The sequence below is a fragment of the Hyla sarda genome, chromosome 7 (genome assembly GCF_029499605.1).
Source record: "Hyla sarda isolate aHylSar1 chromosome 7, aHylSar1.hap1, whole genome shotgun sequence".
Lineage (NCBI taxonomy): Eukaryota > Metazoa > Chordata > Amphibia > Anura > Hylidae > Hyla > Hyla sarda.
The window spans coordinates 225261316-225277322 of NC_079195.1; the positions used below are offsets into that span (position 1 = coordinate 225261316).

At 44.7% G+C, this 16007-nt stretch overlaps 1 protein-coding gene across 1 annotated transcript in view; it reads left to right on the forward strand.

Annotated features, from left to right (window-relative positions):
* KANK4 (KN motif and ankyrin repeat domains 4) overlaps positions 1-16007 on the forward strand; it is a 154744-nt gene that overhangs the window by 18265 nt on the left and 120472 nt on the right. The window contains exon 2 of the mRNA XM_056532890.1: positions 5266-5477. The gene's annotated coding sequence lies outside the window, so the exon portion shown is untranslated. The remainder of the gene's footprint in view (positions 1-5265; positions 5478-16007) is intronic.

A 16007-nucleotide genomic window follows, 5' to 3' on the forward strand; every position in this document is an offset into this window, starting at 1 on the left:
TACCCAACAGACTACTACATCCTTTATGTATCCCAGCTGTATCTTATCTTGTATCCAGACAAGAGGTACCCAACAGGGTACTAGATCCTTTATGTATCCCAAATGTATCTTATCTTGTATCCAGACAAGAGGTGCCCAACAGAGTACTAGATCCTTTATGTATCCCAAATGTATCTCATCGTGTATCCAGACAAGAGGTGCCCAACAGAGTACTAGATCCTTTATGTATCCCAGCTGTATCTTATCTTGTATCCAGACGAGAGGTACCCAACAGAGTACTAGATCCTTTATGTATCCCAAATGTATCTAATCTTGTATCCAGACGAGAGGTACCCAACAGACTACTACATCCTTTATGTATCCCAGCTGTATCTTATCTTGTATCCAGACAAGAGGTGCCCAACAGGGTACTAGATCCTTCATGTATCCCAAATGTATCTTATCTTGTATCCAGACGAGAGGTACCCAACAGGGTACTAGATCCTTTATGTATCCCAACTGTATCTCATCGTGTATCCAGACTAGAGGAGCCCAACAGAGTACTAGATCCTTTATGTATCCCAACTGTATCTTATCTTGTATCCAGACAAGAGGTGCCCAACAGAGTATTAGATCCTTTATGTATCCCAGCTGTATCTCATCTTGTATCCAGACCAGTGCCACCTTTCTTTTGTACAGTTTTCCCCAATAATCTTCTGCTTTTGTTCTAATATTGTAATCACTTCCATTCCATTTGTAAATGTATTTATGTGCATTGCACCATACTCCTGGCATATACTGGTATTCTTATATTCATAGTGCGATGGGTTAAAATCTGTTGTAGGGTCTATTCACACGTACAGTATTCTGCGCAGATTTGTTGCGCAGGATTTCGAGCTGTGTTCAGTTTACATTGAAATCTGCAGCAGAAAATCCTGCGCATCAAATCTGCACAGAATACTGTACGTGTGAATAGACTCTTAATGTATCAGATGGATGATGCCTTGGTCACCTGATCCTCCCAACCAATGGTTGTGGGATAAGCCCCTAGTCCGACCATCCTCTCCCAGGAGAAGCGGTGGACCCAAACCTGCCAGTCAGAGAGTCTGGCCCAGGCCAGCAAAGTGTGAACATCTACTATTCCTGCAGATACCTAGACCACATGTGTCTTCTCTAGGTGAAATCCTGCTTACAGTCAAGTCACATGTTCCTGTTCCTGTCCAGGCTGTGAGGATAAAGTGGTCAAGTTCTTCACCTCCAAGAAATTTTTCACCTTCGTCAGAGAGAAGAAAGCTGAGCAAGGGCCTCACTGCAATACATTTACAGCATCAGGGGCCTAAAGTCGAAATTAGTGCTAGCTGACCACGTAATTGAAAGTTTTCCTGTCGTTTCGCTAAAAGAAAACTGAGTAAAGAAAAGTCTACGTCAGTGTTTTCCAAACACTGTGTCTCCAGCTGTTGCAAAACTACAACTCCCAGCATGCCCGGACAGCCAAAGGCTGTACCCTGGTTGGGAAATACTGATCCAGAGGATGCCAATTGCCCCATACTTGGTGGGAAAACTATTTCCCAACTTCAAATGTAGCAATTGGAACAAAGCGTATACACATTACAGAGGAGCAGACAGGGAATGAATACAGCTTTGGCTGTCCAGGCATGCTGAGAGTTGTAGTGTTGCAACAGTTGGAGGCACACAGGCTGGGAAACAATGCCCTATATTAGTGATCTCCAATTTGTGGCCCTCCAGCGGTTTTCGAACTACAACTCCCAGAATATCCTGCAATGATTAAATGCATGCTGGGATTTGTAGTTTTGCAACAGCTGGAGACAAACAGTTTGGAAAACACTGGTCTACATGTTGCACCACAGTGAGTCAACTTCAGGGGTGGACAGTTCCTGACATGGACAGAGGCGGCAGCAGAGAACACTTTGGTCAGACTGGAAAGGACTACACAACTTTCTGTGGAGCATACAGCAGCTGATAAGTATTGGAAGGATTAAGATTTCTAAAAACAAGTAATTAACAAAACTGTTTAACTTTCTGGCACCAGTTGATTTAAAAAAAAAATGTTTTCCACCAGAGTACCCCTTTAAAGGCTCCAAGTAAAACTACATTGTCCATCTTAGGCCACCGTAAACATCTTATGAATTCTGCTGCCAGGCAGAACTACATTGTCCATCCACATACCACCTTAAAGTTTACCTCTCATATCACAGAAAATAAATAATGCTTCTATATATTACTCACTAGGTGATGCAGATTCTTTACATGTCTTTTTTATGTGTCTAGCTTCTGTATTTGGCTCACAAATCCCTCTGTTCTGCTGCTCACTTATTCTGACATCTACTGCTCAGGAAGGGGCTTGTCTGAGGCAAGCACTGAGCCTGCCCTCACTCACCAAGCGTTCAATTACTTCCTGAGTCTGCTGTGCTGTGCTGGGGCTCTTCATCCAATCACTGCAGGCTGCTCTGTAACCCCCTCCTCTCTGGTTTCATGCTGCAGTCTGATAGGACAGGAGTGAGCACAGAGGAGTGCTAGTCTCGCCCTCACTTACTGGACTTTGTCCCTGTCTGTTCTTCAGCTGGGACAAAGATGATGCTGCAGCCGAATAGGATTATGTTCTGGATGGTATGGGGACCCCTAGTGGTAATTTTTTATAAGCCATGATTTCTATAAAAAGGAAATAAGAATTTTTATGAAGCATAATTGTAAAGGTTAATGTTTTGCAAAGAAAAGTTTTTCACTCTGACAGTGCCTATTTAAGCATCTGTATTCTGCTGATAGTCTTTCAAACAATTGATTGGTTTTGCCCCATATACAGTTTTCTGACCGGACCTAAAACCATGGTATACCACAGTTTTGTGTCTGGTTAGAGACCCGTATAAGGGGCAAAAATTAGCCGACCGGAATCAGCATTTGACTCCGGTCGCCTCATTGAAATGCATTATATACGGGCCGATGATGTGCAGCACAAATAGTCAGAATGTGCTGTGTGTAATGTGTGTGACTGCTGCAAGAATGGTGCTTGTGCGGTATATGTGTTGTCTGTGAGTGGTGTGTGTGCAGCATGTGTCCTATGTGTGTGTTGGCTGTGAGTGGTGTGTGTGCAGCTTGTGTTCCATGCTTGTGTTGTCTGAGTGGTGTGTGTGCAGCATGTGTCCTATGTGTGTGTTGTCTGTGAGTGGTGTGTGTGCTGCATGTGTCCTCTGTGTGTGTTGTCTGTGAGTGGTGTGTGTGCAGCATGTGATCTATGAGTGTGTTGTCTGTGAGTGGTGTGTGTGCAGCATGTGTCCTATGTGTGTGATGTCTGTGAGTGGTGTGTGTGCAGCATGTGATCTATGTGTGTGTTGTCTGTGAGTGGTGTGTGTGCAGCATGTGTCCTATGTGTGTGTTGGCTGTGAGTGGTGTGTGTGCAGCTTGTGTTCCATGCTTGTGTTGTCTGAGTGGTGTGTGTGCAGCATGTGTCCTATGTGTGTGTTGTCTGTGAGTGGTGTGTGTGCAGCATGTGTCCTATGTGTGTGATGTCTGTGAGTGGTGTGTGTGCTGCATGTGTCCTCTGTGTGTGTTGTCTGTGAGTGGTGTGTGTGTAGCATGTGATCTATGTGTGTGTTTTCTGTGAGTGGTGTGTGTGCTGCATATGTTCCATGCTTGTGTTGTCTGTGAGTGGTGTGTGTGCAGCATGTATCCTATGTGTGTGTTGTCTGTGAGTGGTGTGTGTGCTGCATATGTCCTCTGTGTGTGTTGGCTGTGAGTGGTGTGTGTGCAGCATGTGTCCTATGTGTGTGTTGGCTGTGAGTGGTGTGTGTGCAGCATGTGTTCCATGCTTGTGTTGTCTGAGTGGTGTGTGTGCAGCATGTGTCCTATGTGTGTGTTGTCTGTGAGTGGTGTGTGTGCAGCATATGTCCTATGTGTGTGTTGTCTGAGAGTGGTGTGTGTGCAGCATGTGTTCCATGCTTGTGTTGTCTGTGAGTGGTGTGTGTGCAGCATATGTCCTATGTGTGTGTTGTCTGAGAGTGGTGTGTGTGCAGCATGTGTCCTATGTGTGTGTTGTCTGAGAGTGGTGTGTGTGCTGCATATGTCCTATGTGTGTGTTGGCTGTGAGTGGTGTGTATGCAGCATGTGTTCCATGCTTGTGTTGTCTGAGTGGTGTGTGTGCAGCATGTGTCCTATGTGTGTGTTGTCTGTGAGTGGTGTGTGTGCAGCATGTGTCCTATGTGTGTGTTGTCTGTGAGTGGTGTGTGTGCAGCATATGTCCTATGTGCATGTTGTCTGTGAGTGGTGTGTGTGCTGCATATGTCCTATGTGTGTGTTGGCTGTGAGTGGTGTGTGTGCTGCATATGTCCTATGTGTGTATTGGCTGTGAGTGGTGTGTGTGCAGCATGTTATCTATGTGTGTGTTGTCTGAGAGTGGTGTGTGTGCAGCATGTGTTCCATGCTTGTGTTGTCTGAGTGGTGTGTGTGCAGCATGTGTCCTATGTGTGTGTTGTCTGTGAGTGGTGTGTGTGCAGCATGTGTCCTATGTGTGTGTTGTCTGTGAGTGGTGTGTGTGCAGCATGTGTCCTATGTGTGTGTTGTCTGAGTGGTGTGTGTGCAGCATGTGTCCTATGTGTGTGTTGTCTGAGTGGTGTGTGTGCAGCATGTGTCCTATGTGTGTGTTGTCTGTGAGTGGTGTGTGTGCAGCATGTGTCCTATGTGTGTGTTGTCTGTGAGTGGTGTGTGTGCAGCATGTGTTCTATGCTTGTGTTGTCCATGAGTGGTGTGTGTGCTGCATTTGTCCTATGTGTGTGTTGTCTGTGAGTGGTGTGTGTGCAGCATGTGTCCTATGTGTGTGTTGGCTGTGAGTGGTGTGTGTGCAGCATGTGTCCTATGTGTGTGTTGGCTGTGAGTGGTGTGTGTGCAGCATGTGTTCCATGCTTGTGTTGTCCTTAAGTGTTGTGTGTGCAGCATGTGTCCTATGTGTATGTCGTCTATGAGTGGTGTGTGTGTGCAGCATGTGTCCTATGTGTATGTCGTCTATGAGTAGTGTGTGTGCAGCATGTGCTCTATGTATGTGTTCTATGTTGCCTGCTTTATGTGTCAAATAAGTTTTTTAATTTATTACTATATCACCCGAAACAGTACAACGTGTTTCGCCACCCACTTGCGCCTTCATCAGGTCCACAGAAGAAAAACAATCACATAGGCGGGGAGGGATAACCCATTATTATTATTTAAGAAATATTAATGCCTTTATTAATCGTCTTTTCTCCTTTTCTTCCCTTATTTTTTTTTTCTTCTCTCTTTAAGGAAAGGACAGCGCATGGACAAGACGCCGAAGTTTTCTAGAAGGCAGATTTTTTTTTTTTTTTTGTCGTACTCCTTAAGAAAGACAGTGTCAGCATCTGGCTGATCAAGTAAGAATGTAGGACCATCCCACTCTCAGGCACCAACACACACACAGCTCCATGTACAGTCTGCAAACCTGCGGGGAGAAAGCAGGCAGCAACCACATCTCCAAGGTAAGCCCCCGTCTCCTTCTTCTTCTTCTCTCCAGAATTCTCCTTCCATATTTTTTAACCTTTTTACGACTGTCCAGGGGAGGCGTGAGAGCATGCCGGGACTGCTGGTTCCATCCTATGGAATATCTGCAGCTGTTTCCCTTGCAGATAAAGCCCCGTTCTATGCTATCCAGTCCCCCTTATTCCCTATATCACATTCCCACTCAGGGAAAACAATAGGATTGACCCTTAGAATTTTGCCAGAATAACTGTACCCTTTGTATTTCCACCCCAAAAATAAAAAAAAATTATATATATATATATATATATATATATATATATATATATATATATATATATATATAGGGGCTCCTTACTTGAGCATTGAGGTTATTTAGCTTAGTAGCTTGATGATGAAGAATAAGATTCAATATAAAGACCCCCCCTTTATGGGCCCCTAATAGGAAACATCTGATTGTACAAGGGTCCTCAGTTGGGGGGGGGGGGGGGGGGGCTTTGGCAAAAAAAAAAAAAACCCTGAGTGCGGACAGAGAAGAAAGAAAGGCATCAAAGAGTTAATCCCCCCCCCCAACCCCCAAGTTTATAATGAGAGGGGCTCGTCTGGTATTTAATTGAACCCTCTATGGGATTACAGTCGGATTCCTTCGCAAAGGGGGGGAAAAAGGGAGCATTGACATTTTTCGACATCTAGGAATTGGGCGACGCTTCTGCGGGAGAGGTGGGTGTGTGTGCGCCTGTGTTCCTGACAAAGAGAGGGGAGAAGTTTGGGATACAATGCATAGAGCGGCTCCATTGTTTTCCAGTTTTTGCCAAATCTCCGCCGACGTTGCGGGTTTTCCTTCTAAGATTTCTTTTTTTGGGGGATTATTATCCGGGTTGTTTATTCATTGCTGAGGTTTCGTTACAATGTAAGCGTGCTTGGTTTCGGATGAATTTAAGTCTTTTCCTATATACCCACAGCTAAGGGAACACAATATTTTTTTAACATGGTGTTTTTCAACTAATGTACCTCTGGCTGTTGCAAAACTACAACTCCCAGCATGCCCGGATAGTCGGCTGTCCGGGCATGCTGTGAGTTGTAGTTTTGCAACAGCTGGAGGCTCCCTGGTTGGGAAACACTGGCCTTTGACTATCTGGGCATGATGGGAGTTGTAGTTTTGCAAAAGATGGAGGCACGCTGGTTAGAAAAACACTGCCAAAAAAGCTGCCCGGGCATGCTGCGACTTATAGTTCTGCAACAGCTGGAGGCACACTGGTAAGGAAACACTGCCCAAAGGCTGTTCGGGCATGCTGGGGGTTGTAGTTTTGCAACAGCTGGAGGAACCCTGGTTGGGAAACTCTGCTCTAGTGTATTGCAGGTGACTCCAGCTGTTGCAAAACTACCACTCCCAGCTTGCCCAGACAGCCTTTGGGCAGTGTTTCCTAACCAGTGTGCCTCCTGCTGTTGCAGCACTACAACTCCCAGCTTGCCCTTACATCCATTGGGGAGTGTTTTTTAACCAGTTTGCCTCCAGCTGTTGCAAAACTACAACTCAAAGCATGCTTCTTTGGCTGTCCAGGCATGCTGGGAGGTGTAGTTCTGCAACAGCTGGGGGCACAATGGTTAAGAAACACTGCCCAAAGGCTGTCCGGGCATGCTGTGAGTTGTAGTTTTGCAACAGCTGGAGGAACCCTGGTTGGGAAACTCTGCTCTAGTGTATCGCAGGTGCCTCCAGCTGTTGCAAAACTACAACTCCAAGCATGACGATTTTTCATTACACCGGGACAGCCTTTGGGCAGTGTTTTCTAACCAGTGTGCCTCCAGCTGTTGCAAAACTACAACTACCAGCATGCCTGGACAGCCATTGGGGAGTGTTTCCCAACAAGTGTGCCTCCAGCTGTTGCAACACTACAACTCCCAGCATGCCCTTACAGACATTGGGGAGTGTTTCCCAACCAGTTTGCCTCCAGCTGTTGCAAAACTACAACTCAAAGCATGCTTCTTTGGCTGTCCAGATATGCTGTGAGTTGTAGTTTTGCAACAGCCGGAGGCACACTGGTTGGGAACACTGCTTTTACCCCTGGATACCAGCAAAAGAGGTAAAGGACCGTCCCAGCATGTGAGGGGTTAATAGGAAATAGTGACTGTGTGTGAGCGAGTGTCACATGAATGGCGATGATCTGTGTAAGACAAGTGCGACCTACAGCATCTGCGCGGCGTTCACTTGTCCGGCAATAAGTAGTTAACAATTTTGCAACAGGAGGCGGTTTGGACGGAGGATGTGGATCGTAATCTAGCGGTAAATTAGAAAGAACGATAAGATTAATATTTTCCACTGTGATGGCGTTTTTTTTTATTTTTTTTTGTGTCATGCTAAATATTACGTTTTTTGTGATACCGCAAACTGCGGCTGTCAGTAGTTCTGCATTCTGGGCGATTACACCACTGTCTGTGAGAAATATGCGCAGAAAGCAAAAAAACGGAAGATTAAGAAATCTTGTATTGTTTGTTACAGCTCCCCTGCTGTGTTATGTGTCTCCATGGTAACAGACTACAGACAAGCCCTGTGTAGTCTGATCCTGCAGTCGTGTGTTTATTGTCCAGGATTAGAAAACCAGAGCTAATTTCTTCCAAAAAACAGCACCACCCCTATCCACTGGATTGTTCGTGGTATTACAACTCGGCTCCATTCACTTTAAAGGAACCGGCTGCAATACCAGACATGAACTAGGGACAAAATTGGCGCTGTTTTTGAAAGAAATAATGTCTTTTTTTTTTTAATCCTGGGTATCACCTTTAAAGGGGTAGTATAGTCATGGCCACACCCCCTCGTGACATCACGTCCTCCCTCTCAATGTAAGTCTATGGGAGGGGGCGTGGCGGCCGCCACGCCCCCTCCCATAGACTTACATTGAGGGGGTTTGGCTGTGACGTCACAAATCTCCAGCGCAGCAGCCGGCATTCTAAATGAACACCGAGTGCTGCAGGGAGATCGCGGGGGTCCCAGCAGCGGGACCCCCGGGATCAGACATCTTAGCCCCTATCCTTTGGAAAGGGGATAAGATGTCTCGGGGCGGAGTACTCCTTTAAAAGGTTCGCCCAGGAATAGAAAAATACTTCCAAAATTGCGCCACTCTTGTCCGCAGGCCGTGTGTAGTACTGCAGCTCAGACCCATTCACTTCAATAGGGCCAAACTGCAATACCAGATATGACCTGTGGACAGGAGTGGTGCTGTTTTTGCAAAAAAAAGGCAAATTTTTTTTAATCCTGGACAACTCCTTTTAATATATTGTGTAAATTGAAAGGGTTGTCTAGGATTAGGTTGTATCTGGTATTGCAGTTTGACTCTATTGAAGTGAATGGGTCTGAGCTGCAGTACTGCACACGACCTGCGGACAAGAGTGGTGCTAATTTTGCAAAAATAAGGCAGCATTTTTCTTATTCTGGGCGATCCCTGTAAAGGAGTACTCTGCTGGAAATTTTTTTTATTTTTTATTTTTAAATCAACTGGTGTCAGAAAATTATACAGATTTGTAAATTACTTCTATTTAAAAATCTTAATCCTTCCAGTACTTATCAGCTGCTGTATGCTCCAGAGGAAAGTTGTGTAGTTCTTTCCAGTCTGACCACAGTGCTCTCTGCTGACACCTCTGTCCATGTCAGGAAATGTCCAGAGTAGAAGCAAATCCCCATAGCAAACTTCTTCTGCTCTGGACAGTTCCTGACATGGACAGAGGTGTCAGCAGAGAGCACTGTGGTCAAACTGGAAAGAAATAAAAAATAAAAGAACTTCCTCTGTAGTATACAGCAGCTGATTAGTACTGGTAGGATTAAGATTTTTAAATAGGAGTGATTTACATATCTGTTTAACTTTATGGCTTATTAAAAAAAAAAAAAAAAAATAAAAAAAAAAAAATATATATATATATATATATATATATATATATATATATATATATATAAAAAGTAAAAAATTTTTCCAGTGAAGAACCCCTTTAACGACCACGGACGTAAATGTACGTCCTGGTTTGGCGGGACTTCCCGCACCATGGCGTACATTTACGTCCTGTATATGACCGCGAGCATCGGAAGGGTGCTCGCATCATACACGGCAGGTTCCGGCTGCTAGCAGCAGCCGGGGACCCGTGCGGATGTCCGCCATTAACACCTCAGATGCCCTGATCAATACAGATCACGGCATCTGCGGCATTGCGGTACTTTGATTGGATGATCGGATCGCCCGCAGCGCTGCCGCGGCGATCCGATCATCCAGCATGACAGCCGGAGGTCCCCTCACCTGGCTCCGGCCGTCTCCCGGGGTCTTCTGCTCTGGTCTGCAATCGAGCAGACCAGAGCAGAAGATGACCGATAATACTGATCAGTGCTGTGTCCTATACATAGCACTGCACAGTATTAGCAATCAAAGGATTGCTATAGATAGTCCCCTATGGGGACATAAAAAGTGTAAAAAAAAAAAGTGTTGAAAGACGTAAAAATAAAAAGTAAAAAAAAGTGAAAAATCCCCTCCCCCAATAAAAAAAATTGTCAGTTTTTCCCATTTTACCCCCAAAAAGCGTAAAATTATTTTTTTAATAAACAGATTTGGTATCGCCGCATGCGTAAATGTCCGCAATATCAAAATATAATGTTAATGATCCCGTACGGTGAATGGCGTAAACGTAAAAAATAAAAAAAAGTCCAAAAATGCTGCTTTTTTGTCACATTTTATTTTAAAAAAAATTAATAAAAAATTATCTAAAAGTTTTATATATGCAAATGTGGTATCTAAAAAAAAGTACAGATGACAGCACATCAAATGAGCCCTCATACCGCCCTATATACGGAAAAATGAAAAAGTTATAGGTGGTCAAAATAGGGCGATTTTAGATTACTGATTTTGTACAAAAAGTTTTAGATTTTTTTTAAGAGGCACAAAAATATAAAAGTATCTAGTCATGGGTATCATTTTAATCGTATTGACCCACAGACTAAAGAACATATGTCAATTTTACCGTAAAGTGTACAGTGTGAAAACAAAACCCTCCAAAATGTGCAAAATTTTGGTTTTCATTTAAATTTCCTCCCTAAAAGAATTTTTTTTGGGGTTCGCCGTACATTTTATGGTAAAATGGTAGGTTTCATTACAAAGTACAATTGGTCACCCAAAAAATCAAGCCCTTATATGGGTCTGTACATGGAAATATAAAGGAGTTATGGATTTTAGAAGGTGAGGAGGAAAAAACGAAAACGCAAAAATAAAATTGGCCTGGTCCTTAAGGTGGAAATGGGCTTGGTCATTAAGGGGATATCCAGGATAAAAAAAAAAAAAAAAAATTTAAATAAACATTATTTCAATTTTGGTGAATGGAGCCAAGTTGTAATACCACGCACAAACCTGAGGATAGGGGTGGTGCTGTTTTTAAAAGAAAGCAGCTTGGGGTTTTCTAATCCTGGATAATAAAGTCCTCCAGTCCCGCAGTCAGTATTGACCAATCAGTTATTATTACTACTCATACAGACCAATATAAGGAGAAATAAAAAAGTTATTGGGGTCAGAATAGGGCAAAATTTACCCCACATATGTATCCTATGATGTCACGCATGTATAATTAATTATGCAAATTAGCATGGCTGGTATTTTTTTGCAAGAAAGGTGGTGACCCCATATCCGCCTCATAGTCGAGTCTTATCCTAATCCCCCTTTGTTTTGCCAATGTTTCATTTTCTCTGCTTGCTGTCAGTGAACAGAAATGTCTAAGGGTGCGTTCACACGGAGAAATTCAAGAGTAATTCCTCATTAATTCTCCGCTCCAAATTAATTTACATCTCCTCTGCCCATTGACTTTAATGTTTTTTCCGCTGTCCTGTTCGCACTGCGGAAATTCTGCTAGAGGAATTCCGACGCTGAATTCCGTTCAGCTTAAAGAATGAGCATGTTCATTCTTCAAGCGGAATCCGCTAGCAGAAATCAATAGAAGTCAATGGTAGTCAATAGAAATCAATAGAAGTCAATTTGCACAAAATTTGCGCAGAATTTGCACGGAAATGGCTGAAAACCCCTTTACTTCTTTCTCCTGCAATTTCACGTGCAATTCTGCGCAAATTGCGCGCGAAAATAAAATTATTTTTTCCGCCCGTAAATTTTTCGGCGTGAATTACTCTTGATTTACTCCGTGTGAATGCAGCCTAACTCTCACGTCTGATGGGTTTGCAACAATGTATCAATGTAAGGAATCCTCCTCGGGCAGAATGTAAATATTTGGGCAATGCTCCTATAACTACACTGACAACCTTGTGCTGAAACATTGTAAGGGTGCACTCACACCCCGTTTCTGCATCTCACCTGCCTCATCCGGCCACAGACCGCGGTTTTCAGTCTGGCTACCAAACCGGATACGGTCCAAAAAATTAGCCGACCGGAGTTGCTGTCTGACTCCGGCTCATTCCAGTGAATGGGATGCGGCAGAGATACGGCAGCCGAATTACAAAAACGTGGAGTGAAGGTGCCCCTTTACTAGGTATCAATATGCAGCACAGTTAGGGTTCCCACCTTTCTTGCAAAAAAAATAAAAATAAAATACCGGCCATGCTAATTTGCATAATTAATTATATATGCGTGACATCACAGGAAACACATATGTAGGGGAAATTTTGTCCTATTCTGACCCCTATAACTTTTTTATTTCTCCTTATATGGGGCCTGTATGAGGGTAATTTTTTGCGCCCCGATCTGTAGTTTTTAACAGGACTATTTATGTTTTGATTAGACTTTTTGATCACTTTTTTTTTTAAATTAAATTCGGGAGTTGCAGTTGGTTACTAACTACAACTCCCAGCATGCCCTGATACAGCCTGTGGCTCAGCAGCTCCAAATGAAAACTACAACTCCCAGCATGTTGGACTATATAGTAGTATATAGTATAGATCAGTGTTTCCTAACCAGGGGTGCCTCCAGCTGTTGCAAAACTACAACTCCCAGCATGTTGGACTATATAGTAGTATATTGTATAGGTCAGTGTTTCCCAACCAGGGGTGCCTCCAGCTGTTGCAAAACTACAACTCCCAGCATGTTGGACTATATAGTAGTATATTGTATAGGTCAGTGTTTCCCAACCAGGGGTGCCTCCAACTGTTGCAAAACTACAACTCCCAGCATGTTGGACTATATAGTAGTATATTGGTGTTACGTCTAGCGCTCCGGGTCCCCGCTCCTCCCCGGAGCGCTCACGGCGTCTCTCTCCCTGCAGCGCCCCGGTCAGTCCCGCTGACCGGGAGCGCTGCACTGTCATGGCCGTCGGGGATGCGATTCGCACAGCGGGACGCGCCCGCTCGCGAATCGCATCCCAGGTCACTTACCCGTCCCGGTCCCCTGCTGTCATGTGCTGGCGCGCGCGGCTCCGCTCTCTAGGGCGCGCGCGCGCCAGCTCTCTGAGACTTAAAGGGCCAGTGCACCAATGATTGGTGCCTGGCCCAATTAGCTTAATTGGCTCCCACCTGCTCCCAGACTATATCTGATCTCCTCCCCTGCACTCCCTTGCCGGATCTTGTTGCCTTGTGCCAGTGAAAGCGTTTAGTGTTGTCCAAAGCCTGTGTACCTGAACTTCTGCTATCCATCTTGACTACGAACCTTGCCGCCTGCCCCCGACCTTCTGCTACGTCTGACCTTGCCTCTGCCTAGTCCTTCTGTCCCACGCCTTCTCAGCAGTCAGCGAGGTTGAGCCGTTGCCGGTGGATACGACCTGGTTGCTACTGCTGCAGCAAGACCATCCCGCTTTGCAGCGGGCTCTGGTGAACACCAGTAGCCTCTTAGAACCGGTCCACCAGCACGGTCCACGCCAATCCCTCTCTGGCACAGAGGATCCACTACCTGGAAGCCGAATCGTGACAATTGGTATATTGTATAGGTCAGTGTTTCCCAACCAGGGGTGTCTCCAGCTGTTGCAAAACTACAACTCACAGCATGTTGGACTATATAGTAGTATATACTATAGGTCAGTGTTTCCCAACCAGGGGTGCCTCCAGCTGTTGCAAAACTACAACTCACAGCATGTTGGACTATATAGTAGTATATAGTATGGGTAAGGTTTTTCCCAACCAGGGGGCCTCCAGCTGTGGCAAAACTACAGCTCCCAGCATGTTGGACTATATAGTAGTATATAGCATAGGTCAGTGTTTTCCAACCAGGGGTGCCTCCAGCTGTTGCAAAACCTCAACTCCCAGCATGTTGGACTATATAGTAGTATATAGTATGGGTAAGTGTTTCCCAACCAGGGTGCCTCCAGCTGTGGCAAAACTACAACTCCCAGCATGCCCGGACAGCCTTTGGCTGTCCGGGCATGCTGGGAGTTGTAGTTTTCCAACAACCGGGGGTGCTCTGGTTTGGAAACACTGGTATAGCATATGGTGCAAGATTCCGGGAGTTGGAGAATTGGTTAGATAATTACCATCCATTGCATGGCCTGTATTTTTTATATAAAATTACCGGCAGGGTGGCCAAAATACCGTCTGTGTCGGTAAAATACCGGCCACGTGGCGACCCTTAGCACAGTACGCTATTATGCTATTCTGTCTTCCAACTAAACCAAAAATATGTTTTTTTATTTTCTCCTCTGGATATAGAGAATGATTGATTCCATTCACTGATAGCAAGCAGAGATCTTGAAAATAATCTAAATGACTATAGAACGTTTAGAATACAATGGATAATCTGGGTTTACATCAGATCGGACGATTCCTTCAATACCGAAATGATAATCACCTCCTCCGTGTTGTGTGTGCGGAGGATCCCGGGGCCCAGATACTTTATTTTAGGATTAAGGAAAGACGATAATATTTTCTCTGGCTTTGCGCTCATCCCATTTCCGTCTATGTGGTAACATGTGAATAAAAATAGCGCGGTTTCCTTATTTATAAGACGTCTCTTATCTGATTGAATTCTAAACTTAACGCTGTCCAAACAAAATGCTTGGGGGTCGGGTAAAAAAACAAACAAAAAAAACGTTAAGGTTAAATGTAGTTTAGTTTATTGTTTTTTTGTTTTTTTTTCGCCTTTTGCGTCGCCCACTTAAATACACGTCATGGTAAAGAATTATTGATTTGGTGGCGACCGATTTGGTGGCGACCGCTTCACTTTATGTTCCCCATGAAGCTAAGATACAATAATAACCACCATAATAACTGCGCTCCCCGCACCGATCGCTGATGCAATAGGTAGAACCGCGGAAGCGTTTAGCGGGACACGTCCTAGCCACCGGCATGAATCATGGCGGAGCCCCTGAGGACTGTAGGGATCATTAAGTCTCCTCCATGCACTGATTGCTGTTTTCCTAAAATAAGCAAAAGTGAGCTGATGGAAGATGAAACTTGTCACCGGAGGAGCTGTCAGCATTGTAAAGCAGTGTTTCCCAACCAGGGTGCCTCCAGCTGTTGCAAAACTACATCTCGCAGCATGCCTGAACAGCCAAAGGCTGTCCGGGCATGCTGCGAGATGTAGTTTTGCAACAGCTGGAGGCACCCATGAAACATTAGAACAGTTTTTACAAACTAGTGTTCCTCCAGCTGCTGCAAAACTACAACTCCCAGCATGCCCAGGCAGCTTTTCACTGTCCAGGCATGCTAGGAGTTGTCGTTTTGCAACAGCTGAAGGCCCCCCCGTGATACATTAGAGCAGTTTTTCCCAACCAGTGTGCCTCCAGCTGTTGAAAAACTACAATTCCCTGCATATGCAGGCAGCCTTTGACTGCCCGGGCATGCTGGGAGATGTAGTTTTACAACAGCTGGAGACATCCGTGATACGTTATAGCAGTGTTTCCCAACCAGGGTGCCTCTAGCTGTTGCAAAACCACAAATCCCAGCATGCCAGAACAGCCCATGGTCAGTGTTTCCTAACCAGTGTGCCTCCAGCTGTGGCAAAACTACAACTCCCAACATGCCTGGATAGCCTTTGGGCAGTGTTTCCTAACCAGTGTGTCTCCAGCTAATGCAAAACTACAACTCCCAGCATGCCCTGACAGCCAAAGGCTGAAGTACTTGATACATTAGAGCAGTGTTTCCCAACCAGTTTGACTCCAGCTGATTCAAAACTACAACTCCCAGCATGCCCGGACAGCCTTTAACTGGGAGTTGTAGTTTTGCAACAGCTGGAGGCACACTGGTTGGGAAACACCGGACTACATGATCAGACTTCACACCAATAGATCCACATCTGAGCTGTACATGGAAAACGATAGAAAATCTTTAATCAAGACTATTTACAAAGTTGCTTTATTGTTTTATTTTAGATACATAAATGATTGTAAAATCAATAAATAAGACCTATTAGGCTCGTACCAGCGCTCAGCCTATTCCTATAAGCAAGTAGATGACAGGAAGCAGAGATCTTTAAAATTCCCTTTATTAAAAGTAGAGTTTATTATCTAGGGCAGTGGTCTCAAACTGTGGCCCTCCAGATGTTGCAAAACTACAACTCCCAGCATGCCTGGACAGCCAACGGCTGTCCGGGAATGCTGGGAGTTGTAGTTTTGCAGCAACTGGAGGCACGCTGGTTGGG